The sequence below is a fragment of the Schistocerca piceifrons genome, chromosome 2, assembly GCF_021461385.2.
Source record: "Schistocerca piceifrons isolate TAMUIC-IGC-003096 chromosome 2, iqSchPice1.1, whole genome shotgun sequence".
Lineage (NCBI taxonomy): Eukaryota > Metazoa > Arthropoda > Insecta > Orthoptera > Acrididae > Schistocerca > Schistocerca piceifrons.
Window position 1 is genome coordinate 840,019,626 of NC_060139.1, and position 26,879 is coordinate 840,046,504.

General features: G+C 42.6%; 2 protein-coding genes across 4 annotated transcripts in view; one reads left to right on the top strand and one right to left on the bottom strand.

Annotated features, from left to right (window-relative positions):
- Positions 1–26,879, bottom strand: part of LOC124776868 (RING finger protein 17) — a 529,150-nt gene that overhangs the window by 259,964 nt on the left and 242,307 nt on the right. The gene's annotated exons all lie outside the window — the stretch shown is intronic.
- Positions 1–26,879, top strand: part of LOC124776871 — a 67,783-nt gene that overhangs the window by 14,309 nt on the left and 26,595 nt on the right. The window lies entirely within an intron of this gene.

Consider the following 26,879-nt stretch of genomic DNA (forward strand, 5'->3'; position numbering starts at 1 on the left):
ACGGTATGGACTTCTTAACACAATACATTAAATTAGAAGGAACAGTACACGACGGTGCAAAACATTTATAGAATAGCGTAATGTGAAAAATTTTTCACATTTAGCAATTTACGAATAACAAATTGAAAAGTTACACGTTCCACTCTTATTTCAAGTAATTATGGGAATTGCCACAAAATAATAGAAGATGCTTGATACATATTGTGCCATAGCTTAAAACAGGGGGCAACTCTCTATTGATCTACGGTTGTTCTTTGATCAAAATGAGGCGTATCAATGTGTGTCGTTTCATCGGAGAAGAAATTCATCACGCGTTAGAGGGTAGTGCCTTACCAGAGGCACGTATGACAGCAGTTCGTTTTGCCTCAGCAGCTGAAAGGAGCTAGCAGGCTTCTTAGTCTGCAGTTTGTTACAGCTCACTTCCAGCCACGCATCCTATTACAGGTTAAACAACAGCTAGGCCACCACATTAAAGGAGATGGCACTTTGTGCTACAGTATGCACCAGACGGACTTACTTTCTCATCTAATGTGCCAATTTGTTGTCGCTACTTCGTGCGCACTTGACTATCGTCTTCACTGTTGACGATGTGACTGCATTAATAAATTTTTCCGATCGCCATCGCAAAATCGAGAAGTGTTGGTGCTCGTAGCTGCAACTTACGGGATCTTTCATTCCGCGGCTATGACGAGGAGAGCTGAACCAGAGTAAGCTAATTAGAAAGGGAGCGGGGCCAGCGGTGCCTTGACAAGCCGCTTACTTGCTTTTCCTCGCGACACACAGCGAGATAGAAAGGCCTTGAAGTGCACTCCGCGAACGTGCTGCTGCTTCAGAAAAGGCAGAAACCTCTGTTTGTCCTGTTTCAGTCAGTTGTCATCTAAAGCTACTATGACATCTACGTAAAAGAACACACACGCGGTAGAACGTCGACGTTACAACTACTTCCGAAACGTTCCATAGGGCTATCCGAGAACAATAACACGCAGCTAACAGCCGTCAATAATCGTTATCCTCCTTTCATTTACATCAATCACTTAAGATGTCATTCGTTAAATCAATTGAAGATTCGCTGAACAAAAATGTAATTAAATCCTTGAAACATTATCATTAGTAGAACTGCAACCACGGATTATGCGATTATAGTTGCTATGAAAATTACCCCCACGACTACTAAGCTTGTCTGGCTGTTGTCTTATTGGCAAATGATTGTGCAACATACGATCATTTCAATCATATATATGATTCATATCTTTACTTCCTAATAAAAGGATTGGAGCAGCTCTCTATCCGCGAAACAGCTCTCTCTTTTGTCCTTCAGAACTACCTCTACCTACCTTACATTCGTTACTCGGTATAATTTATTCCCAATACAGTACGTACGTATGATATTATCGAGCCAGTTGGCACACTGAACCCTCTTTTGGGTGGGAGCAGGCTTCAGTCATCCAGTTACCATGAAATGGGTCTTCTGTGATTTCCTTAAACCAGTTGTGGCGGATGCCGGAGCAGTTCTTTAAACAGGACGGCGTCTATTTCCTTCCTCACCTGTGAGAAAAAAAACTCAAATCTACTTTTATTTTCCTTCAATCCCACCAGAGTTAAGTGTCAATTGCAGGCGGTACAGAGCTTAAGTACGACTGCAGAAATGGTTAGGTGAAAAAAGAAAGCACATATTTTCACGTGCAAAATATGCTTGCAGACGCATATGCAAGAAACGATGTGTCACTGGTGAACACGTTCCATCAGCCCTGAGAGAATGCGCTGCTATCGACGCGCAAAGGGAAAATATTTGACTGCATTAAGTGTGTGTGTGTGTGTGTGTGTGTGTGTGTGTGTGTGTGTGTGTGTGTGGAGGGAGGGAGGGAGGGAGGGAGGGAGGGAGGGTGGGTGGGAGGGAGGGGGAGAGAGAGAGCTGTACTTCATGATACGCTTTTTACGCACACAGTATCTTAGAACCATGAAGTACCTACATTGCTCTGCACGGTAGATGGTTGGTCTGTGTAACTGACAATTCTTTTCATTTCCTGTTCTGGATGCACCACAATGTTATAAAACAATACGGCTATTCAACAAACGCAAATCTCTGCTACACAGTTTACAGCTTCTGCGAGTAATGCATTCACTTCTCGTACGTCATTTTACAATTACCATGCAAAGGCTGAAAACCTACGTTTGTTGCCTGATACAGCGATCATTTATCTGTCCCTTAAAATCTCACGTCAATAATTCCCGCACCCTTGTTTAGCGCACAGTTTGAATTATGCTGGTAGACGATGACAATGCTCCCCACAAGCTCGATATTTAAGCAAAGTTCCGAACAACGACACGACGTTCACAGCCTGTACCAGAACTCCTGTGATTTGCGTTGAGGCGCTGTGCAAAACAAACACTTATTATTCCGCGCTCAATGCTCCCGTTTCGGCAGAGCTAGAGGCGAATACCCTTTCGCTTATGGCCAAGGTCTTCGGTACTGAATAATGCAAGAGGGCTTCAAGTGCGACCTTATTAATAGATGTCTAGGGCACAGATAAACGCGATGTATAAAACTGCCGAGTCCCTCCTCAGCCTTTGACGGACGAGACGAAATTTCGGGGTACTGCATTATGCCAGAAAATCCGAACTACAAGCCCATACCAAATCCATTGTCGAATCTCTGTAAGGCACAAAAAAGTAAATACAGATGAACTACTGGAATGAATTCAATAAAAAATTGCACTACGTCTAAAATTATAAAATTTAATATGGCATTTAGTACAATTCTAGACCTTTTTAAGTATCCTCATGTAACAAAAAACTTGTACATATTTATAACTGCAATGAATAAATGTTCCCATTAATACCAAGATCCTCACGAAAACATCTCAAATTGAACTTTCATGTTGTACGAGAACGGCAAATGAAAAGCAAGAAAGTTCTATAACAATGAGAAAGGACTGGACGAGAGGCAACAGAGATGCTCATGGACTATGTATCTTTGTCGACTAGGGTCTGCTGTGTCCTTTCTGAGAGTATCACCAGTTGAGGTTAATATAAAATGAAAATGCAGTAAATTGATTCTTCCTTATCACTGCAGCAGGTGTACAACAAGTCTAGGTTGATCCATGTGATATGCCACAAAACAATGCAGCAATATGAAAACTTTGTCACACACAATTTGCGTGTAATAGTGCAGATAACACCCACGCACGTTGGTTTGTGGTGGTCCAATATACTACGAGGGATGAATGAAAAGTAATGCCCCTCCACCTTCGTTAACTGTGTTTGGATGGGAACATTTTAATAAATCAAACGCAGAAACAATCCTTAGAATGTGACCTTTAATTACCAATATTCACTTTTCCACATAATCACCAGCTAACTGGATACATTTCTACCAACAATGAAGAAGTTTTCTGAAGCAGTCACAGAAGAAGTCGACACACCGTTTCCGTAACCACAGTCTCACAGTTCTCCCAACGTCTTCATCAGAAGCATAATGATGTCCCCGCAGATCATCTTTCATTACCGGAAACAGATGGAAGGTAGGTGGTGGTAAATCTGGACTCTATGAAGGATGCCAGAAGTTCTGCTGTGGTAGCACGTGAAGTGTGTGGTTTGCATTGTTAAGCTGCAGGAAAATATTTCCCTTTTCCTTTCGGACCCTTGTTAGCCTTCGTTTCAGAGTTCGCAGCGTTATGATGTAACGCTCTGCATTTTTTCTTGTTCCACGATCAAGGAAATAACATGGTTAACACCACTGCGTCCCAGAATACTGTGGCCATGATTTTTCCAGTTGAGGGCTGAGTCTTGAATTTCTTCTTCTGGGGCGAGTCTTTGTGTCGATATTCCATATACTGACGTTTCGTCTCCGGGTTGTAATGGTGTACCCACGTTTTGTGTCCTGTCACAATTGAATGGAGAAAGGCGTCATCTTCATTCTCGTAACGCGAGAGGAGTTCCTGGCAAATTTCAAGTCTGTGCGCTTTCATTTCATGAGTCAGCATCTGAGGTACGCATCATGCACAAATCTTCAGATAGCCAAGCAAAGCAATAATGTAACTCAGGCGTTCTTGTGAAATGCCGATTGTGTTTACAATTTTTCTCTGAGTGATACGACGATCGTCCTGAATCAATCTGTCAACATTTTGCTTATGAAACTCGGTGGTTGCTGTCACAGGACGTCCAACTCTTTGTTTGTCACGCAGGTCAGATGTTCCCGCCTCAATATCTTTAAACGTACTCGCCCAACGCCGCACAGTACTCACATCAACACAATCACCATAAACTGCTTTCATTCTCAGATGAATCTCCTTTGGGGTGACACCTTCAGCTGTCAAGAACTCAATGACTGCACGTTGCTTAAATCGCATTGACCGACCGTCTGCGCTCGGTTCCATACTTTACACTGTAACAACACAACCTTTCAATGCTAAGGCTTCCCGCCTACTGGAGCTGTAGAGAAGAGGCTACGGAAGAAGCCAGTACCTGCTGCATACCAATGCTGCCAACTGTTGAAGAGTTACGAAGATGGAGGCATTACTTTTCAGTCAATCCTCGTATATTGTCCATGATACGCTATAGTTCAATAAAGGGTGAGAGATGCATGCTATTTCAATTGCTACTAGAATTGAAAGACCGAAATGTTGATGATTCTGAGGACTTTTGTGCCAATTTCCACTCGAAGTCAATCGGTTCCAAAGAAAAATTCTTGCAGATGAAATCAAGGAACGTAACAATCAACTTGCAACCACCGAAGCAAATAACGAATGACCTCATATATCCTCACCACAAACAAATGTAAGTCGCACCTAATTACCGGTAATAATTTTGTGCACCTTCTTTTGGGATAGATGTAGGATAATTCTGGCACAGCTTCACAATACCGTGGGAGAAATTAACGGTGATGTACTCAGCAACCACCGTCGCCTTTCACTCGTGAATATGGGACGGATTTTTAAATTCTGGTGTTATTCTGATGCATGAGATTGCTTCTAGTCCTCCTTAAATTCACGTTGCAACCAAGCAGAATGTAAAATGTGAGTACCTATTTGCCAGACCTTGACAGCAATAACTTACAAGCTTTCAAACCGTTGAAAGTGGCGCTGGGATGGAACATTCACGATTTGATAAATAATGAGGAAGGTGGTTACAATTGCAACAGAAAGAATTTTTGGCTATAGGTTTCTCGCATATCCAATGCGCTGAAAGACGATCATTACCGGCTACAGAGAATTCTGTGGAGAATTTTTTGAAATATATTACTTTTGCAAGCATAAATTGTCGGAAATATATGACTAAGGATTTATATTGGTATCTGTCTGGAATATCAAGAAAACAGATCCAGTTGGCCTAACTTAATGCAGCTCGATAACGCACTTTCATGCGGCGGTTCCCCTATCTGGATGTTGCCAGTGGGAATCCTGGTGGTGGTGAACAAAATTTTAGTCAATAGTATTTGGGAGGCAAAGGAAAGAGATGTGGAAGCGTAGACTAGATAATCTTCAACCTATATACACTAACATTTTCAATTAAATCCAAAACATCTCACGGTGTCCACAGAAGTGACATTTTCATTGGTAATCAACCCGCAGAAAGGCAACATTAAGCCAAGCGGGCCACTATTGAAGGCGAGAAAGTTTTGTAACCGGATTTCAATCTTTCTCTTTCCTTCTTTCTCAAACATAATTACAGTATACAATATAACATAGTTACTCGTATCAGAGATGCCCGCTGAAATGATCTTCAGGACTTTTAAGTAATCCAATTAAAAAACAGCTCAAAATCTGTGCATCTCGCAATAACTGATTTTGCAGCCTCAGGCTGTGAAGGTTAAAGTAATTTCGGTAGGTTACAGAAAAAACAATAATTCTAACACAATGCTAATGTATGTTATGGGAGAGTGATATCTTTATTGAGAGAGAGCTCTCAATAAAAATATAACACTTCCGTAAGTAAGCTTACGCTACACACGTCCCATAAGACGCGTGTTTGTCTCCCGTTAAATACCCACAGTTAGTATACAATAGACTATTGTTAAATGAGGCAGTCCTCCACTGAGGCGTACACGCCTAAATGCAGCTGCACGCGGGCAGACAGGAAACGCCCGTTTGCCTGCACGCAGTCGGCGTCTTGCATTCTGCCTACAGCCGAGAGCAGAGGAGAAAGTATCCAGCAGTTATGAAATGTTTCCGCCTGTCCTACAAACGTGTCTCGCTGTCTACGACGACCGAGACGCGTCAACATTCAAGTCCGCAACTGGAGGAAGGGCACTGCAACCCTTATGAAGTACCACTGCGGATACGGCGTTCTCAGCCATAAAATCTAGAGTCAGGTTCGTAGCAGCGGTCCCCGCACGACTCAAGCTTTTTAGACGCCGGACAACGCTAGTTTGTTACTTCAATTTTCGTGGACGTGAGTAAAGCGGGCGATACAAAGCTAACGTTTCCTTTTCAAAATCATTGTTCTGTTCTTCACAGTTAAGTTCCACAGTTGCGATGACTAAAATGAAATAAAAGTCTAGTGGAGACGATCGTTACAGTTGCAGTTACGCTTCGACTCTCGTCGGTGAACTCGAAGCTGATCCCAACTTCCTTCTCCACTGTTTGAGCAGGTCTAATACTATTGCGAACGACGTGGAACTGTTGCAGTTCTAAGGAAGATGATCGTCACCAGTATCCAATCTAATCTACACCTCTACATTGTCACAATCACACAAGAACACCGTCAAAATATAAGCATTTTTTAGGAATAAGATTTGGTGTGTAGGACACCCGCAACTGAGAGGCTTGGTAATTAATTTACAGAGATCCGCTTCAGCTGTACTAATTATTCATTCAAACCACGACCGGTGTGATTTTAAAATCCAATCTTTAGGTGTATGAAACTGTAACATTTAAAGGAGAAGAGGTTCAAATGGCTCTGAGCACTATGGGACTTAACATCTGAGGTCATCAGTCCCCTAGAACTTAGAACTACTTAAACCTAACTAACCTAAGGACATCACACACATCCATGCCTGAGGCAGGATTCGAACCTGCGACCGTAGCGGTCGCGCGGTTCCAGACTGTAGCGCCTACAACCGCTCGGCCACTCCAGCCGGTAGGAGAGGAGGAAAGAAATATAATGCGACATATCTGTAAAAACACAGAGAGCTGCCTTGTTTCAGTAGTCTGCTCTTTTGGTTTTTACAGATATATTCCATTACATTTCTTCCATCCTCTCCTTTGTATGTCACGTTTCATACACTTGAAGATGGGATTTTAAAATCCCGGAATTAGTCGGGTTTGAATAAATAATTAGTACAACTGAAGAGAGTCTCTCTCTAAGTTATCTTTTGGGACTCCCGAAGGTAGTCTTTCCCGTCCACGTTACATCGATTCACACGTTTACCTGTAAGAGAGTTACAATGAAAATACGCCAACACACGAACATAGCTCTGCAAATAGTCGTGGAATCATCCTGGTGGTAGCTCTTATCCAGCATTGAAATACACTGGAAAATTTTAAACGCGTTATCTGCTGGCAATCATAACAATTAGGCGCAGCTACAATTCTTGTTTACGTCTACGTTTCCCGAATCCGCACTACGACGAAAACCGTGAATACTGTTCGCCCCCCCCCCCCCCCCTTACATCACGGTAAAGACGTAGACAATTTTTCACTTTATTCGTTCACGTCGTTCATTACGCTTGCCGTAGATCATTTTTTTCCTCTTCTTAGTTAATTTAGGAAAAAATTAGATATTCACCAAATCAAATTACTGAATGATGCGACGAGTGAGGAGAGTAGCTGCATTAACAAAATCTTGATTTATAACGCAAGATGCCATGTTAAGTATGAATGTTCACAGTTTTGAAATAATGAATGCGTCTGCACATATTTCAGTGTTGTCTTTCAAATGCATGCAGCTGTTACGGCTGTTCTGCACACATCTTATTAAATTTTTCAGTACATTATTGTTTTAACTGTTTGATCCACTTTGTTTCCCATGCAGATAACCAGATTTTCACACAATTCCGCAAGCACGCACAGCAGCGAGCTGGCTAGCGATTCGTAAAAATGCCAACACCGCTGAAGAAGACACGTTCACCTTGACATTAAGCTGTGCCGGCAGTTCTCAAGCTTTTTAGAAAAAGTAATAGCTATGTTTTGGTATACCGGCTGCAACTTTATTTATTTGTACAAACGTTCATTTATAAGGTAAGTACAACTAAAGAAGGAGCTATCAAAAATTAAGCTTGCCTGTACAAACTGAAGAGGTCCCAGCTACACTTACAATTCAAGTCACGGGCTCGGAGATACTTCGCGGCACGGATCAATGTTTACGGGATCCGATTCGGAGCTTTCCCCACGAATTCACAAGCTACACATACCAAAAAAACAGTGAATTGCTGTTTCATCTTCAGCACTTTTAATGTCGCATAAGCATCGATTTTTAATTTTGATTTCCGACAATGGCTCCAAAGAACTTCCAAACTGTGTCTGGTGGAATGTCTTACTGCGATGTGCGGATATAAAAATCCTTGACCACAAAGCACAACCAGGAACATTAGACACTTTTTACTTGAAGATGTGCGACGAATGTATTCGTTGTAGTTTCGGGCTACGAAGAAAAGCCGTTAAACACTCATGGGAAGAGAAAGTTACAACGTCGATCAACTTTCTCGCAGCGTGCACAGGACAAATACGGCAGTTTCACATCACATACAAACTATCTTTGGAATGGTAGAGGAATGCATTTCTTGCACCTTGTAGTTCACAGTGTCCCTTAGAACAAATTAAATTAATGTTAATTGTAGTTCCGACAATGAACATCTTCTGCAAAATGAATAATTTTTGACGATAAAGCATACGCAATGAATGTTTTCGGTATATACTACCTCGCATTAGCTCTGCAGTGGAAATACAAATGAAAATTACAGTATTTTACATTTCTTGCAACAGTTAGATATTTGTTTCGTATAACTTGGCTAAATATTTACCACATATTGACATACAAGCCGATGGTGAAAACGAGACCGCTCAATGTTATATTATACCTCTCATGTCTATTAAATTAATAGTTTTCCTTGATAACTCCTGTGTATCTTTTTCGTATATACCTTGGAGCTAACCTCCCTTGAGCGTAGATAAACACATTTCTCAATCCAGAATCGTAGCTTATACAGGCTAAAGGCAATCAATGTCGTCGAGTAGCACTTTAAACATAGGCTGAGGTCAAAAGTTGTTTGTACAAGGTGGAGCTAACTGTTTCTTCTAATATTCTTGCTGATTTCGGTTTATGAAAGTGGCTCTCTCAAACCTATATTTATTTATGTCCACAATTATTCTTCGTCATCACTGATGTAAGAACACTACACGCGCGAATCTCTAATGGAATTTCTTCGCGGTAGACTGGGTGCCATAGCAAAGACATCACAGAACTGCTTGAACCTCCGTGTCCGTGATGAAAATCCTATGCTGGACAGTGTGTGGCCGACCTTTCGGCAGCCGGCATGTTTTTTACCAGACTGCGCGCGGGATGTATAATGTAGTAGCATCTAAGGTGTAATACAGCTATCTACCGACTGCGTCAAGACATGGATTTGACAACTGACGCCTAGGCAGCAAATCTGACCTTTTTTTTAATAACAGGTTAAACTTCATACATTTCCTATAAGATTATGTATTTAAACGCGGGAGCGAATCAAACAATTTGCCGCGAGACAGTGTTTATGTCTGATGGGCTGCTAAACCACGAACAGATTAATCACGTAATTCGATTCTGTAAATAATGAAATCCGACCAGAAAAAACGTTTAGTTTGCTTCATTTGATAGACAATGAATCGATTTCAGTTATTCCTGCTAACATATGTCTCGTTTAAGTTAGTAACTATTAACCTTTCATACTAAGCTCTCGTCTTCGCACAATGTATTACTGTGACTAATAAAACTTGTCGTATCAGAGAACTTTAGAATGCGTTTTCCTTTACTTACATTACGAATCACTAAAACACAAAAAATCTTTATGTACTATAATATTATAGGAAAGTATCGACAAAGACGACGAAAAGCAACAGAACCATTTAAAAATTGCAAATTCTGTCATTACGTCGATGGAAACACTAAGAACCTTATAAACCTGATTTTGTAAGTCATTTTTTGCACCATAGCAGCAGTTATCCATGAACTGTTCTGTGTAGTGTGTTAGGTAGTAAAAAGAAACGATATTAAGGATCTGTGTATTATTAAGATTACATCATGCCGACCATGTGGCAATCGAAATAGTGTTTCTTCTTCTCCACCTCCACCTCCTAGCAAAATAAAAATTACATATTACAATATTAACAAGTTTTTGAATAAAACAGTTACTACGAAGTAATATTTGTTGAACATAACTAATGTCATTTTTGTGATTTGAGGGGTTATTCTCCAGAACAAGGACCTATCCGTGCAAGGAACTTCGGTTACAGATTCATCCTCAGACATCAAATTCACGTTTTAATGAATAAGATTCTGATTTGAAGATTCAACGAATAACCGTGGCGCTGCACACGTCTAGAAGTGTTCGAAAACAGGTGGAAGAGCACAATCAATGCGTTATGTGGGTCCATCTCAGTCTGCATGACTAAGTCATTCACCTACTCATTTACCTGTTTTGTTTGGGTGACGCAAATTTCCGATGTTGGTAGCTGACATCATAATGTGATCCAGCAGTGTATACGCCGAAAATTAACATCCCGACAGAAAGCGGCCACCTAACTTTTGTTTAACAGATGTGGTAGACAGGAACCATTTAAAAGTTATTTTATCTACGAATATTCTAATACAGTTAACAAGCCCAGTCATCAGTGTTTTGTTGTAGAAAATGAACACAAACATAAAGGAGGAGCCAAAGAAACTGAAGAAACTGTTACTCCTGCCTAATATCGTGTAGGGCCCTCGCAAACACGCGGAAGTGCCCCAACACAACGTGGCATGAACTCGACTTATGTCTGAAGTAGTGCTGGAGGATACTGACACCATGAATCCTGCAGGGCTGTCTATAAATCCATAGAGTACGAAGGAGTGGTGATCTCTTCTGAACAGCACGTTGCAAGGCATCCCAGATATGCTCAATAAAGTTCACGTCTGGGGAGTCTGGTGCCCAGCGGAAGTGTTTAAACTCAAACAAGTGTTCCTGCAGCCACCCTGTAGCAATTCTGGGCTTCTGGGGTGTCCCATCGTCCTGCTGGAATTGCCCAAGACAGTCGGAATGCACAATGGACATGAATGGATGGAGGTGATCAGACAGGAATGGATGCAAATGATCGGACAGGATTCTTACGTACGTGTCACCCGTCAGAATCTTATCTATACGTGCTAGAGGTCCCATATCAACCTAATTGCACACGCCCCACACCATTACAGAGCTGCCAGAAGCTTGAACAGTCCCCTATTGACATGCAGGGTCCATGTATTCATGTAGATGTACATGTCCATCTGCTTGATACAATTTGAAACGAGACTCGTCCGACCACGCAACATGTTTCCAGTCATCAGCAGTCCAATATCTGTGTTGACGGGCCCAGGCGAGGCATAAAGCTTTGTGTCACGCGGTCATCAAGAGTACATGAGTGGGCCGTCGGCTCCGAAAGCCCATATCGATGATGTTTCGTTGAATGGTTCGCACGCTGACACTTGTTGATGGCCCAGCATTGAAATCTGCAGCAATTTGCGGAAGGGCTGCACTTCCACGTTGAACGATGCTCTTCAGTCGTCGTTGGTCCAGTTCTTGCAAGATCTTCTTTCGGGCCGTAGCAATGTTAGAGATTTGATGTTTCACCGGATTCCTCATATTCACGGTATACTTGTGAAATTGTCGTATAGGAAAAAATCCCCACGTCATCGCTATCTAGAAGATTTGTGTTCCATCGCTCGTGGCCCGACTATAACATAGCGTTCAAACTCACTCACATCTTGATAACCTGCCATTGTATCAGCACTAACCGATCTATCAACTGCGCCAGATACTTCTTGTCCTTTACAGTCGTTGCTGACCGCAGCGCCGTATTCTGCCTGTTTACATATGTCTGAAGTTGAATACGCATGCCTATACCAATTTCTTTGGCGCTTCAGTGTATGTGCACATACAGAAAGTGGGAAATGGACTATCCCGAAATTCGGTGTGAAACCTAGAATGTTTCGTCACTTATCGTTTCTTTCAACTGCAACGGTGGTACTTATACACGAGAAAAATTCTATGCTGGATAGTGGTCTGGAATCCACGTTATACTACAGTCGCTCTGAAATGGCTGGATAGGTTTGTTTAAATGGTGGAAGAGAGCACAAGCTTAACACCTGTCATTGAACTACGCCTAGTATAGAACTGTGGCGTTCAAAGAAACCCTAAGCGTTGAGGACACATTCAGCTGACGGAAAATTGTATTAACACCATTCTAGTGAAACTAGAGAATACTTTTTGATACAAACCGGACTGAGTTGCTCTAGGCTCGAATCATATACAGTAGATCCTGACGCGGTGAATGGGATTTTGTTCCAGAAAATTTGTTACAATTTCTCAAGCGCTGAGTGGAGGAGGTAATGGGCTCCAAGTTTTTTTACCCTAATACTTTAACCAGCTACTTTTCCTGAGTTGAAGGACAAGTTAAAAACCTATCAGTTGTTAACATTTCCAGCTGTTTGAAGAGGCGTGTCATCATCTTGCCAGATGGAACCACCTGCTAGGAACTATGCACATGCCAATGAACAGTTGACGATACTGTTTTATACACCTTCCCAGATACTTTTTCTTTCTTCAAATAGTTATTATCGCCAAATAATTACAGAACTATAGTGCATATATAAACACGTCCTGTGGTAGAGCACGGTGTCAAAGTGAACTCGCTGAACCACTTTGCATATTTTCATTGACCAACATTCTCGTGCCACTGGAGCCATGTTTATTTTCACGTGCACCTCTGCCAAGCGGCGTACGTGCGTGCAGTGACAACGAAGCATTTTCAAACAAGTGTATCAGTACAGTCAGTTATGCTGAACAATTAGAACTGTATACTCACAACAAAACAAGTAGCAAATATATAAAATCATTTTCATAAATTCATTTATTCTTCATAATTTCTCCGATACTTTTGTCGCTTGTACATTAGAGCTACCTTTTGGCGTTTCAGAATATCGACAATTCATAACAGAGAAATAAGAGAAGTAGTTTCGGTTTTATGAACACAAGTGTAGATGTGTTTTGCCCAAACGATGTATTTCACACCGTACCGAGTGGAAGAGCACGGCAATGAAACGGAAACGGTATGGGTGTAGCGGGAGGATGTGCGGCACGTGGCTCGTGCCGGATGCTGCTGTTGCTGCTGCAAGGCCATGCCGCCCACCGCGCTCAGCAGACGCCGGCACGACCAGAGCTGCACAGCCCGCCAACACGTCCTGCCTGTCCAAAGACACGCTGCTCCGTGCTGTGCCTCGGAACCGACCACCGTGGCTGTGGCGCTTTCCACGCCGAAGTACGGCGCGAATCCGTGCCGCCTGCGGTTACAGGCGGCGCAGCAACAGCGCCGGCTTCTGGGAACCGATGCTTACGGCGCAGCCGCCGTCTTAAGTCCTCAGATTTCAGACGTCACAGAGAAGTGTTACACGAAGGCTTTTTTCGAAGGTTCCACTGGCGGTAATATTTAAAATTTCTCCATCTCCGAAATGGAATATCTGGAAAAATATGGGCTTTTATTTTACTTCCGGCCCTCGTGAGCTGGCAAAGAGTTTTTTCCATGTCTTATCAGTCTTATTGGTATCGCCAGGTCCAGTGGCCTTCCATCTGTTGAGCGATTTCAGTTGCTTTTCCATCCCATTGTAACCCATTTTGTCGTTCGTGCAACAGTTCAAAGGAGGCACTACAGGGAGATTTTCCTCTGTGAAACAGTTCTGGAAAAAGATGTTACGTATTTCGACCTTTTCTGTGTCGTCCTCCGTTTCAGTGCTATTATGGTCACAGTGTCTGGAAAGATGGCTTCAATCAGTTTACTGATTTACAGGTAAGGCCAAAACTTCTTAGGATTTTCCGTCAAGTTGGTTCACAGAATTTTAGTTTGAACACTCCACGCATGCCTCTTCTTACGCTAATTTTAGCTTCGTTTAAATTTGCAGTGGAGCTCTCTTTCATTTCGTAGTAGCTCTATGTAACATGTCTCTCTAACAATGGTGGGACTTTCCCATCCGTCTCCACTTTGGCCTACATATACCTGTCTAAAGCGTATTGTACAATGTTCTTGAACTTTGTTCATTGACACTCAACGTTGTTAATGCCGGAGATGAAATTTTCATGCTGACCGCAGGTAACCTGATATTTGTTTCTTTACGCTCTTGCTAAGCACAAAAATCTAGTCCGTGGTCTATATTTATGATAAGTTTATCGCTATTATCCTGCTATTCCGCGCCACTTTCCGCATTTCCTCAGTTTACTCCCAATCCGCATTCTGCATTCATTGCATTGTTCGTAACTTCACTTTGACTGAGCACAGCAAAGTCATCAGCGAATCTCATCATTGATATCTTTCATCTTGAATTTTAATCTCACTCCGTAATCTTATTTTTACTTCCATTATTGATTCTTCGATTCAGAGGTTTAACAGAGGAGAGAGTCCGCATCACTGCCTAGAGCCACTTTTCATCGTAGCATCTCTCTCGGTTTTCCGTTGCAACGTTTTGCACAATTATTAACAAATGTGTTGGCTTCATTAATCACACAAGGAACTACAATTTATGAATAGCTGCCTCGTAGAAATACTGAATGCTTCCTACAACTTACGGCCCTACGCACAGAAGACATTACCTGTACTGTTGACGAAAGCTGGAAATTAAGATGACCAAAACAACGAGTTCTCTGAATTTTTATCGTAACTCGACACAGTTTCCCAAAACCAAAATTACCGCTACTTCAGACAACTCGCCCGGCCGTAGATAATTAATGATACACGTGCGAATACATGACTGCTTGACCCCTCATACAGTGAAGTGTCAAGCAATCATGTGTAACTATTTTAGCTGTGGTTGGCTCAGTTTTAAAGTTGTCTATACACGGGCGAAGCCAGGGCAGGTCGCTATGACATACCATACTTTCAGAACAGCTTGAGATGTGTAAACATTCTGTCCCACAAGTGATAATACGTAAACGAGGGTGGTCAATGCTCATGGCATTTCTTATTTACAGACGTAGTTACTTCAATGAACTTATTAATTAAAGTACATATCTTAAACTTTTTCGATACTCTTTGAGATTAAGAATCTCGGAACATGATGCTTGTTAGTGTTTTCAATTACTTTTTGTAACACGAGCTAAATGTGCTTAATATACGGACTTATTCCTCGTTGCACGGTTGGCTTCAACAACAGTACACGTTTCAAAAATGTAAGTTTGTCATGTCCCGTACGGATTCCGAACTGATACCCGAGAAAGGTCTGTCGAGTGCAAGCATGATTAGGTGTTTTAATTCACTGCGTGTCTGTACCCCTATCTCCATCTCTCTTAACAATATGATTCGACATCGTTCATCTCAATGCAACGCACACATTGGATTAAGGCGCGTGATATGAGAAAAATTAGCAAATTACAAACAGGGCCTGCTATACAGGGTGAAAAGTATTTAAACCGACAAACTCTGGGAGGTTGTAGGGGACATCGAAAGAAATATTTTTCCCTAATGTCATTTTTTACTATGAGGAGTAAAAACCGATAGAGGAAAATTTCTCTGGCGGCAAAGTAATTAAACCAAAAAAACACTTTTCCATTTTTTATGAACAAGAGACAACATATTAACACAACCCAATTTCAATTATAGTAGATTTTCAAAAATGCCTCCATTGACACGTAAACAAAGGTTACACCGTCGGATCATGTTCTGTCTGACACGGGCAAAAACCCCAGGAGTATCCTGAATTGTTCCTCCTCCTGCTGCTGCTGCTGCTACTATCCGGGCAACCAGGTCCTCTTCTGATGCAACAGGAGTTGCATAAACAAGGTTGCGCATCTCTCCCCACACAAAAAAGTCCAGAGGGGACATATCTGGGGATCGAGCAGGCCATGGTACAGGACCATTTCTGCCAACCCACGTGTCTGGGAACCGCCTGTCCATGAATCGACGCTCGACGACTGAAATGTGCCGGCGCCCTGTCATGTTGGAACCTCCATTAATTCTGGCAATGTTCTGGTGAGAAAATTGTAATAGTGTCTGCCATTTAATGGCCTAGGTAGCAGATACGGCCCAATTAAACAGTCCCCAACAACAACGACCCACACAGTAACGAAGAACCGCACTTGATGAGCGCTAGTAGCTGTGGCATGTGGGTTACCCTCACTCCAAACATGCGAATTGTGCATGTTGAAGACTGACGTTGCTTCATAGGTAAACAACACAGAGGATGGAAATGTAGGATGCATTTCACACTGTTCCAGGTACCACTGCGAAAATTGTGCTCTGGGTGGATAATCAACTGGTTCCAGGTTGTGGACACGCTGTAAGTGAAATGGACTAACAATTGCTCTCGAAGGACTGTTCTTACATTCGTCTGATTCGTCCCTATGTTACGTGCAATTGCACGAGTGCTGATTGAAGGATCCCGCTCCACATGCTGCAAGACAGCTTCCTCAAATTGCAGCGTTCTTACCGTGCGACGGCTTCCCTGTCTAGGTAATCTGCTAAATGACCCGGTCTCACGCAGACGTTGGTACACAGCAGCAAAGGTCGCATGATGCGGGATACGGCGATTAGGATATTGTTGTTGATAAACACCAACCATATCAGCGTACTCACTCCAGGTGTAAACAGAGACAATGCACTACTACACTGGTGGACAGCAGTTGCCTACAACCAAAGAGCGTAATACGGCCTTCACCGGTTTAAATAATCCTCATAGGAAAAAATGACATTAGGGAAAAATATTTGTTTTGATGTCCCCTACAACCTCCCAGAGTTTGTCGGTTGAAATACTTTTCACCCTGTATATGCCTCAGAATAACAAAGTGACTGACAGTTGAGCGTAGTAGGAAGCTAATATTCTTGTCACTTTCCTAAGCTATTACACAGTTAGCTTCACACATTCCGTAGGAAAAAAAAACCATACAGCACAGATTAAAAAGCAAAGATGAAAGTCACAACAATAATTTTATATATACACAATTGTCCGCATATGACGTAACTGGTAGCTGATGTAGCAGAGCGATTTGACAACTGTGTACAATGCAGAAGGTGTGACCATACTCTTGCTCCGATTGGTTGGTGCTGTGGTCGCTGACCTGTAAACAACTAGCTGTCAATCACTTTGTTATTCTGAGCCAAGTACAGTCACAAGGGACTAACGGACCCATACTAAATTCGTCCAGTATTTGAAAATGAGGGCACTGAGTAACTTCCAACAAACTTTACAGAGAATTTCAAATTTTTACTTAAGGTTTTCTTGCTGACTCCTCCCATCCCCCAATAAAATTGTGGCAGGAAAAATGTTTATCGCTAACTACATTTTTGCTACTGAAGCAGAAAACCTGCAGCTTCAGCCATGACGCTTCAATTTATGAGTTCTTTATCACTAATTCTATTCGTAACACATTTTGCAGACACTATCCACATACATCACTGAATGCACTTGCAGGACTAAACCACTGTATGACACACAGCTCGAAGATATAACGTTTTAGATATGGAAGTTCAATTCTTTAAAGAATCGGGTTGGGGGTTTACTAGAGACTTCTAAAGCACGTGAACAACATTAAACTTAACCTAAACTAACCACACTCAACAATGTCTCATGGCTGACACGAGACTGACGAATTAAATAACTTGACCTTCCCGCTACTCAGTAGCAAGATTGTGTCATATACGTCATGAAATCTCGCTCCAATAAAGCGTCTTAGGGACTCTTGAACACGAAAAGTTATCCTTTGCTGCCAAAGGAAACGGTTGTGTGGCTTAAATTTGCATCCAAGGTCGCTTTAGGGACTCTGGAATTAGCAACACGACATGCTTATGCATGCGGCTATTAACGTATTTGTCCCTGACAGACAGAATTCCGATACCTGTTGTGGAAGACTCAGGGTCATGATACAATGCATAATGGTCTTTCTAACACGAATAGTTCTGACTCGTTCCTAAGTAGGGTTAAAACTGTGAAAACAAGAAGCAAAACTATTTGGAAACAAATACTAATCCTGCTACCGTGAAGTAGTGTCCTACGTATAGCAATACGATATGCCGTGTTAAGATCGCCTCTTTTCTAGATACGAACAGGCCAATGTACCTAAATATCACATCCGCTGAAAAGTACTGTTATATTTACAACGTAGATAGCAATACGAATAAAATTGTAAGCAATGTCTTATTATTTGCAGGATGCAAGATTTAGCAGTGAAGTAATAACTGAGATATAACCTATACTAATGAAGTAGTACAGATTATATCTCGGTTATTAACAGCAACAATCTTTCGATTACTGGACAAAAACTAATGTTTAACCCACAGGGTTCAAAATGTTAAACGACACATTATTTTAAGAAACTAGTTAGAAACGGCATAGTAGGTAATGGGCCACCAGCAAAATAGGCACACAATTCACACTAGATTATACACTAAAGCGCCAAAGAAGCTGGTATAGGCATGCATACTGAAATACAGAGATATGTAAACAACGCCTATATCAGACAGGTAGTATCTGGCGCAGTTGTTAGATCGGTTACTGCTGCTACAATGGCAGGTTATCAAGATTTAAATAAGTTTGAACGTGGTGTTATAGTCGGCGCACGAGCGATGGGACGCAGCATCTCCTAGGTAGCGGTAAAGTGTGGATTTTCCCGTGCGACCATTTCATCGGTGTACCGTGAGTATCAGGGATCCGGTAAAACATCAACTCTCTGGCAAATCGCTGCGGCCTGAAAACAATCCTGCACGAACAGGACCAACGACGACTGAAGAGAACCGTTCAATGTGACAGAAGTGCAACCCTTCCACAAACTGTTGCAGATTTCAATGCTGGGCCATCAACAAGTGTCAGCGTGCGAACCATTCAACGAAATATCATCGATATGGGCTTTCGGAGCCGAAGACCCAGTTGTATACCCTTGATAACTGCACGCCACAAAGCTTTATGCCTCGCCTAGGCCCGTCAACACCGACATTGGACTGCTGATGCCTGGAAACATGTTGCCTGGTCTCATTTCAAATTTTATCAAGCAGATGGATGTGTATGGGTATGGAGACAACCTCATGAATCCATGGACTGTGCATGTCAGCAGGGGAGTATTCAAGCTTGTGGAAGCTCTGTAATGGTGTGGGGCGGGGCGTGTGCAGCTGGAGTTATATGGTTCCCCTGATACGTTTAGATACGACTCTGACAGGTGACATGTACGTAAGCTTCCTGTCTGATCACCTGCACCCATTCATGTCCATTGGGCAAGTTGGTGGACTTGGGCTATTCCAGCAGGACAATGTGACACCCGACACGTCTAGAATTGATACAGAGTGGCTCCAGGAACATTTGTGTGAATTTCAATACTTCCGCTGGCTACCAAACTCCTCAGACATGAACTTTATTGAGCATATCTCGGATGGCTTGTAATGTGCTGCTCAGAAGAGATCTCCACCCCCTCGGACTCTTATGGATTTATGGATCGCCCTACAGGACTCATGGTGTCCATACCCTGCAGCACTACTTCAGACATTAGTCTAGTCCATGCCACGTCGTGTTGCGGCACTTTTGTATGCTCACGGGGGCCCTACACGATATTATGCAGCTGTACCAGTTTCTTTGGCTCTTCAGTGTATAAACTCATGTTCGTATATTAGTAGAATGAAGACTGAGATTCTCAAGCAAACATCATAGACCTTACGACCAGCTACCTGGTGGAACTGTGATACAAGTTACAAACAAAAATAAGTCGTGTCCTATAAAGTATAAAGACAAACCAAAGATCCAAGAATGTTACACAGCAGACATACATTAAATAACCCAAACCACAGTACGTTACACTTATTTTCTTATAATAATTTTAAATTAATGTCATATAAATAAATTCTGTACACTGGCGTTATGGCTGTTTGAAGTTGTACTTCTGTTTCTACATTAACCTAGATTGTCCCCTAAATTGATAATGTGAAGGATGAGTAACCGAGAAGAGGGGCAGACAAAAGTTAGGTAGAAACAGAAACGAATACGACAGAAAAGTGAGCGACAATAAACGAAATTGGAAAAAAACTCCGACGAAAGAGACTTGGAGGCTCCATCGAGTGCTACCGCTCAGCTGGCGCTCCCATTGTGGTTGAAGAGCAGTACGGTAAATTAATAGGCACGGGTGCCAGCGTGGGCAGTTTCGGCCAGGAGGTACTGTCACTTTACCACTGTGTGCGTGTATAAGCTAAGTACTATCTGCATCGTCAAGTCGCTAACCAGCATCCATGCCTTACCCATCTGGAGTTACTCAGTGTCCAGCATCCGTGCCATATCCATCCGAAGCTACTTAGAACTCCGTTCGCGATGTTCGTTCGGAAACTAATCGAGATGGTCCTGCATTCACTGACAGCAGCAATTCCTATCGGTTTCGAAAGAAATTCGCAGGCGTAACCCCCGTCTGCAGTGCATGTCGTTCAGAATAATTTTACGACCATTGTTCTTCCGCCATGTTGCACTGCGCTGGACGGCCTGCGTTGATACATAATTCATAGTGTGGTCATGGCCATGTCGAAACACGATAGCTCCCTTCCGTCATGTCACCACGTCAGCGGTGGAGAGTCTGATGACCACCTAGTACCGGCTCCAGACCATTTACGATGCTCTATAGCGATCAGTGTGATCTTTTGAGGGGGAGGCGGGTGATTGGGGGGGGGGGGGGGGGGAGCTAATACAGGGTGACTCAAACCTTTTGACTCAAATTGAAACATGTGATGGGGCCACAACCGATTATATTGAGGTAGGGAACCAATAGTTGTAAATGCATATTTAGTGTGTTATGGACATACACAGCGTACACTGTATAACAACGTAGCTCACAGTAGTTGAAGTGACGACCGCAGTCTCAATGCAATGCATGCGTGGCAACGGCACATGAAGTTTTGTCCATTCTCCCGAAGATCCCTGGTGTCTGTTGTACCAAGAGACCGGCAGCTTCGACACTAGCGAGCATTTCTTCATCCGTTTCTGCGAGAGGTTTCATACACCATCGTCTTGACGTAACCCCAGAACAAGAAGCCCAGAGGCGAGAGATCCGGTGATCACCCTGGCCATGGGACAAGACCTCCCCTTCAAAACCAATGATGAGGGTACGTGTTGTTCAGGTATTCGTTGACATTAAAATCGAAGTGGGTTGGTGCATCGTCGTGTTGAAACCATATCATTTAGCGTACAACAAGGGATACAGTCTCCTAGAATAGTGGAAGCATATCTCGTAGGAACACCAGGAAACGTGGAAGAGTCAAACGGGGAGGCAGCAAATATATTACGTGATCCTGGGCAATTACCACCCATACGTTACCAGGATCGTTACTGGTGGTCACCAACGTGGGTGGTGTGGGTAATGTCCTCACCCCCGACTTGGCTGTTGCGGCTGCTGAAAACACCATCACAGGTGAATGGGGCCTTATCCGTGAACAATACAAAATGTATGAAGTTCGGTAATACAGCACTGCGGTGGATAATCCACAGACAGAAGTGAATGTGGGGGTTAAAATCTGTTGGTCCCAGTGCTTGCAGGGGTGTAACGCCTGCACCACCCGTACTCTCCATACTGTATCTTTCAAAGTGTTGGTTTCAGGGGCAAGCTGACGGGTGCTTACAGCTCGGTGGTCAGCTATACGCTCCAACACCATCTCCTCAAAGTCTGGTGTTCAAACATATCTTCGGCGGGAACCTTGGCCGGATGTCTGTGGCGTGAATGACGCATCTCTCATAAGTTCGTATCCACAGAGATAAACTACTTCCAATCAGGATGATGCCTGTTGGAAGAGCACACTCTGTACATTCGCGCTGCTTGCTATATCTTGCCCGTCCGGTACATTAAATGCATGCCTGCGAATTCTCGTGACTAGTAGCGTCCCATCTTTGACTACGCGTCATGCACTGTACACAGTAACACACCTCACCACAGGCACATCACAAGCTGTCTGATGCAATGGACAACTGACACCAGGGATAGTGGTGTGCGTGCGGGAAAAATTAACGCATCAGTGCAATGCACGCGGTCGTCACACGACGCACGTGCTATGAGCTAAGTTGTGTACATTATGTCGATCTGGTGGTCAGGGGTGTGCGCTATTTATCACCCGCTGCCTGTTTCAGGGTGCAACAGACATCCGGGGTCTTTGCAAGAGTGCCGCAGAACTGCATGCGCCGTTGCAATACACAGATTGAGAGTGGCGGCATCGCTTTGTTATGAGGTGTACAGTGTATATATCAATAACACAATAAATATGCATTTTCGACTATTGGTTCGCTATCTCAATATGATCGGATCTGGACCCACTACCACCTGTTCCAATTTGACTAAAAAGATTTGAGAAATCCTATATTTTGTCCAGTGACCTTACGCTGGTACGCCAGAGCTTGACGGGAGGCTTGCGCCTGGCCTGAATTATATCTATCTGCCACAATCCGTACACTCAGGTTTGAAGCTCTGCTGAGAAATAACCGCTTAACATGCTTGAAAGTCGATCGCATCAACTTTGGACTTCTGTGGACATGTCTCTTAGTTTACATTCTTTAAAATATAAACATACAGGTCGACTATTAACAAATTTTAATACGATATAACATATCGTATTCCGAATTTGTTCCGCAAGTTATAAGATACGTCGGATGTGAGAATAAGCTTTCGCTTGAAACAAAGCACTACATCTCTGATTTTATAATTTCCATCACAAATTTAACCAAATGTATGCTAAATCATCAAGTAAAATTTGGTTCCTCGCTTGAAGTCTGCTCTACGCGAGACAAAATTTTGTACATGTAGCTGATTTTATTGAGGCAATTTTAACTTTGATGCACTCTTTATATAGGAAATCGTTGCAGTACGTTAACTGCGAGCAGTAGCAAGTTCGCAACTTCTTCATCTCGGGCCAGAGATGTATTCGGAAACGTGTCTAATACGATGTTCAAATTACGAGTTATAGACAACTCGAAAGTCCAAAGGGGGTAGAAAAAAATCTTTTTGGCTGAACAGAAAAAAGCACTTATAGGGGGAACGTAACGACACACGCAAATTTTCGGTACATACCTGCAAGCAGTAACTCCTCAGCTAGCCTTACAAACGACGTTCTGTATCGATTCTTAATTGTGCACACGTATCTGACACCCTGGAATTGAAGGAAATCGTATTTTCGTTAGGAGAAAATGAGTATAGCAACTAATGTGACCGATTCCACACAAACAGAGAATTTCTTTAAAAAATAGGAGTGAAATATCAACGTGTCCACCCAACAACTCCATATTGGCAATTTGAAATTCCTGTTATACGCTAATAGTTCATCTGTAGAGGGAGAGAAAAGTGATTTTAATTAAAAACATAAAAGAACACTTTTCCACGTCTTTCGATACCAAGTACGTTCAATGACTACAAACGCTACAGAAATTCACCAAAAAGTTAGATCTCGCAGCAAAAAGATAACCGTGAAAAATTCACGTTATACGTTTCATGACTCATGTTTCCACTGCTTAACGTTCCGCACACGGTTAGCTGAAGGCGTAGCTGGTAAACACAATAACAGCCATTACTAATTTCCAAATGGAAAGTGCGGAAAGCTACTACATGAATTACGTAACTCTCACCGTTCAGATGAGATTGTTACTACATTCTGACGGAAAGAACATTCACGAAAGTAACTATTTGCGTAAAAGATTTTAGGGAATCTCTAAAGATGTAAACACCATTTATTACACAATATATAATGCAAGGAATTCCATTACATAAACTTTGTGGACAAAATGTCTCTTGACTCTCTTCTCGTACCTACACTGACCAGGCAGAACATAACGACAAAACAATAGCCGGTATGACCACCTTTGGCACGGATAAAAGCGGCGCGTCGTTGCAAGGAAGCAATGATGCCTTGGTAGGTCGCTGGAGGGAGTGGGCACCACATCTGCACACACAAGTCACACATGTCATCTAATTCTCACAAATACCGCGGAGGGGGGCGATGAGCTCCGATTCAATCACATCCCACATGTGTTCGAACGGGTTCAGATATGGCGAGATGGGGGGACAGCACATCAACCGGAACTCGCCACTGTGTTCCTCGTACCACTGCATCACTCTCCTGGCCTTGTGACATGGTGCATTATCTTGTTGAAAAATGCCACTGTCGTCGGGAAACATGGTCGTCATGAAGAGGGGTACGTGGTCTGCAACCAGTATACACCTTGGCAGTCATGGTGCCTTGTAAGAGCTCCACTGGACCCTTGGATACCCATGTGAATGTTCCCCAGAGCATGCTGGAGCCGCTGCCACCTTATCTCCGTCCGGCAGTACAGGTGTCAAGGAGCTCTTCCCCGGGAAGACCGACGGATTCGCACACTCCCATTGACATTATGATCAAAGTATCGGGACCCATCAGACCACGCAACGCTCTGCCACTGCGCAATGTCGAAGGTCACGTGTCCATTTCAGTAGTAGTTGGCGATGTCGTGGTGTTAAAACTGGAACATGCATGGATCGTCGGCTGCGGAGGCCCATCATTAGGAGTATTCGGTGCGCTGTGTGTTCAGACACACTTCTACTCTACCCAGCATTAATGTCTGATGTTAGTTCTGCTACAGTTCGCCGCCTGTCGTGTTTTACCTGTCTGCCCAGTCTACAACGTCCGAAACCTGGAATAACAGTCACTTGTTATGCATGTACTGTCATCATGGTACTCCTCATGTTGATTGTCCGCACAGTCGAGCGTATATGACACCACACATTCCACTGCAGAAACGCTAATATTTCATTTGCCAATTCTTTCTCATTCGCGAAATTCCTTGGGGTTCCTTTCCGACGAAATGTCAACTTCGGCAACTGCTGATGGTAGATAAATTCCAATGCTTACATTGTTTGTCTTTGCCATTGCTCTCCTTTGTATCAACACCACTAGCACTGTAATACTGTTGAAAGTGACTCGTCGAGGAAGCAGTTCAGCTACGTTCCGTAGCCTGGTGCTGTGCTCACCACTGCATACCTCCAGCGTCCAATCCTGTTGCCATTAGCAGTCAATATTGTGGTTGCATGGTAGACAATACGTGGGGCGTCCAATGCCGCAAACTTCATTGGCCTTTTGTGACCTCGCAGTCAACGGGTTCCTTGTTAGTGCAACTACACAATCTGGGTTTTACATGAGTTGTGTGTCAGAAATTTACTTTTTGAAGGTACGATGTGATGTTATTCACTAATATGTTGGCTAAAACATTCACATTACATCCTATGCCTTTCAAAAACACACTTTGTCATCTGCAAATTATACACTTTTATTAAAAAAATGTTTTATTGAGCGGTAGATAAGTGACATATGTCAAGAAAAGCAATTATCTAGAACACAAACCTATACCACGCCCTGCATTACCACAGGTAGTAACAAAATTGTTCCCTATTTGCTGAAATTTGGAGGAATTCTTCTGCTTCTTATTTGATATTTCCGAAAGGAACTATAAGTGAGCGTTACGCTAATTCCAAAAATACCCAACTAGCACAGTACTATACAAAGGTCATACAAACACACGCTTTTATTACACCAATGAAGATACTTGCTGTTTTCAATTTAACCTTGTAAGTGCCTCAGACACAAAACAATACAATATTATTTCTGTTGATATTTCTTTTCTGTGGGTGGACAGCATACTGTGACCATGAAAATGTTTCACTTTTCGTTTCGTAATATACACTCTTCTCCAAAACAACTGAAAACACTGTTAGCAAAGAAAATAGCCTTTGTCTTAGTGCTCTCAATCTGTGACAAGTGGTCTTACAACGACTGTTTTAATCCCTTAGATGCTGATCGCATCTGAAAGATACATTACGCTGACATTCATACGAATACTTGACATTTCATGTGCGTTCTTATTCACAATGACTTGATAACTGATTCAGTGTCCGCGTTTGTTTCCTGTACCTGTGTGCGGCGTAACTGTCTTGAAACACCAGCCTATAAAAATTTACTTTCCAGTGCCAATAAAACTTTAATTAGTCTAGCTCTGCTGGATCCCCAAGGGTTTCATACTTCCACGGAAGACATACCTGATGCATCCACCTTCTATAGAGATACGTCCAGACCATATAACCTCAATTTTGTTCCAAATGTGCTCCCTATTATCTTGGTAGGAGCTTTATCTGTCTGATGACATACAGTCAGTTCCACGAGGAAGAGTACGCCATAATTTTAAATGTAAATTCCACTGCGACATCTATTGTAGTGGTCTCGAATCTGTAATCAATGCGCTTTTGCACAGTGTATAGATAAACAGTGTGGGAGACGAAAGTTCTGCTTTGTCGGTTGCAGTTTAAAATCAGTGCAAGTATCTGAAGCGTCACGAGGCAGCGTTCCTTGTAAATCATCAAAAGGAACAAAAGCTTTCATATGGGGCAGCTGCCAAAATTCTTAGAAAGTCTAAGACATTCGTTACTAAGTGGGTCAAACGATATTTGGAGGTTGAAAACGTGGATGACTTACCGAAGAGAGGGTTAAGGTTCCAAGCTATAATTGATAATGTCGGCGATTGGATGAACTATTAGGTAATTGTCCAATTAATAACACTATGAATTTTCATGTAAACATATATTTATAATAGTGTCTTTTATTTCATACAGATAGCGGCGTACACTTTCTTGTGTAACTGACTATACATCAGTAATTTTTACAATTGTCTGTAGTTACGTTCTGGAACTGCGCCATAACATTCATCTGCATTACGCTATA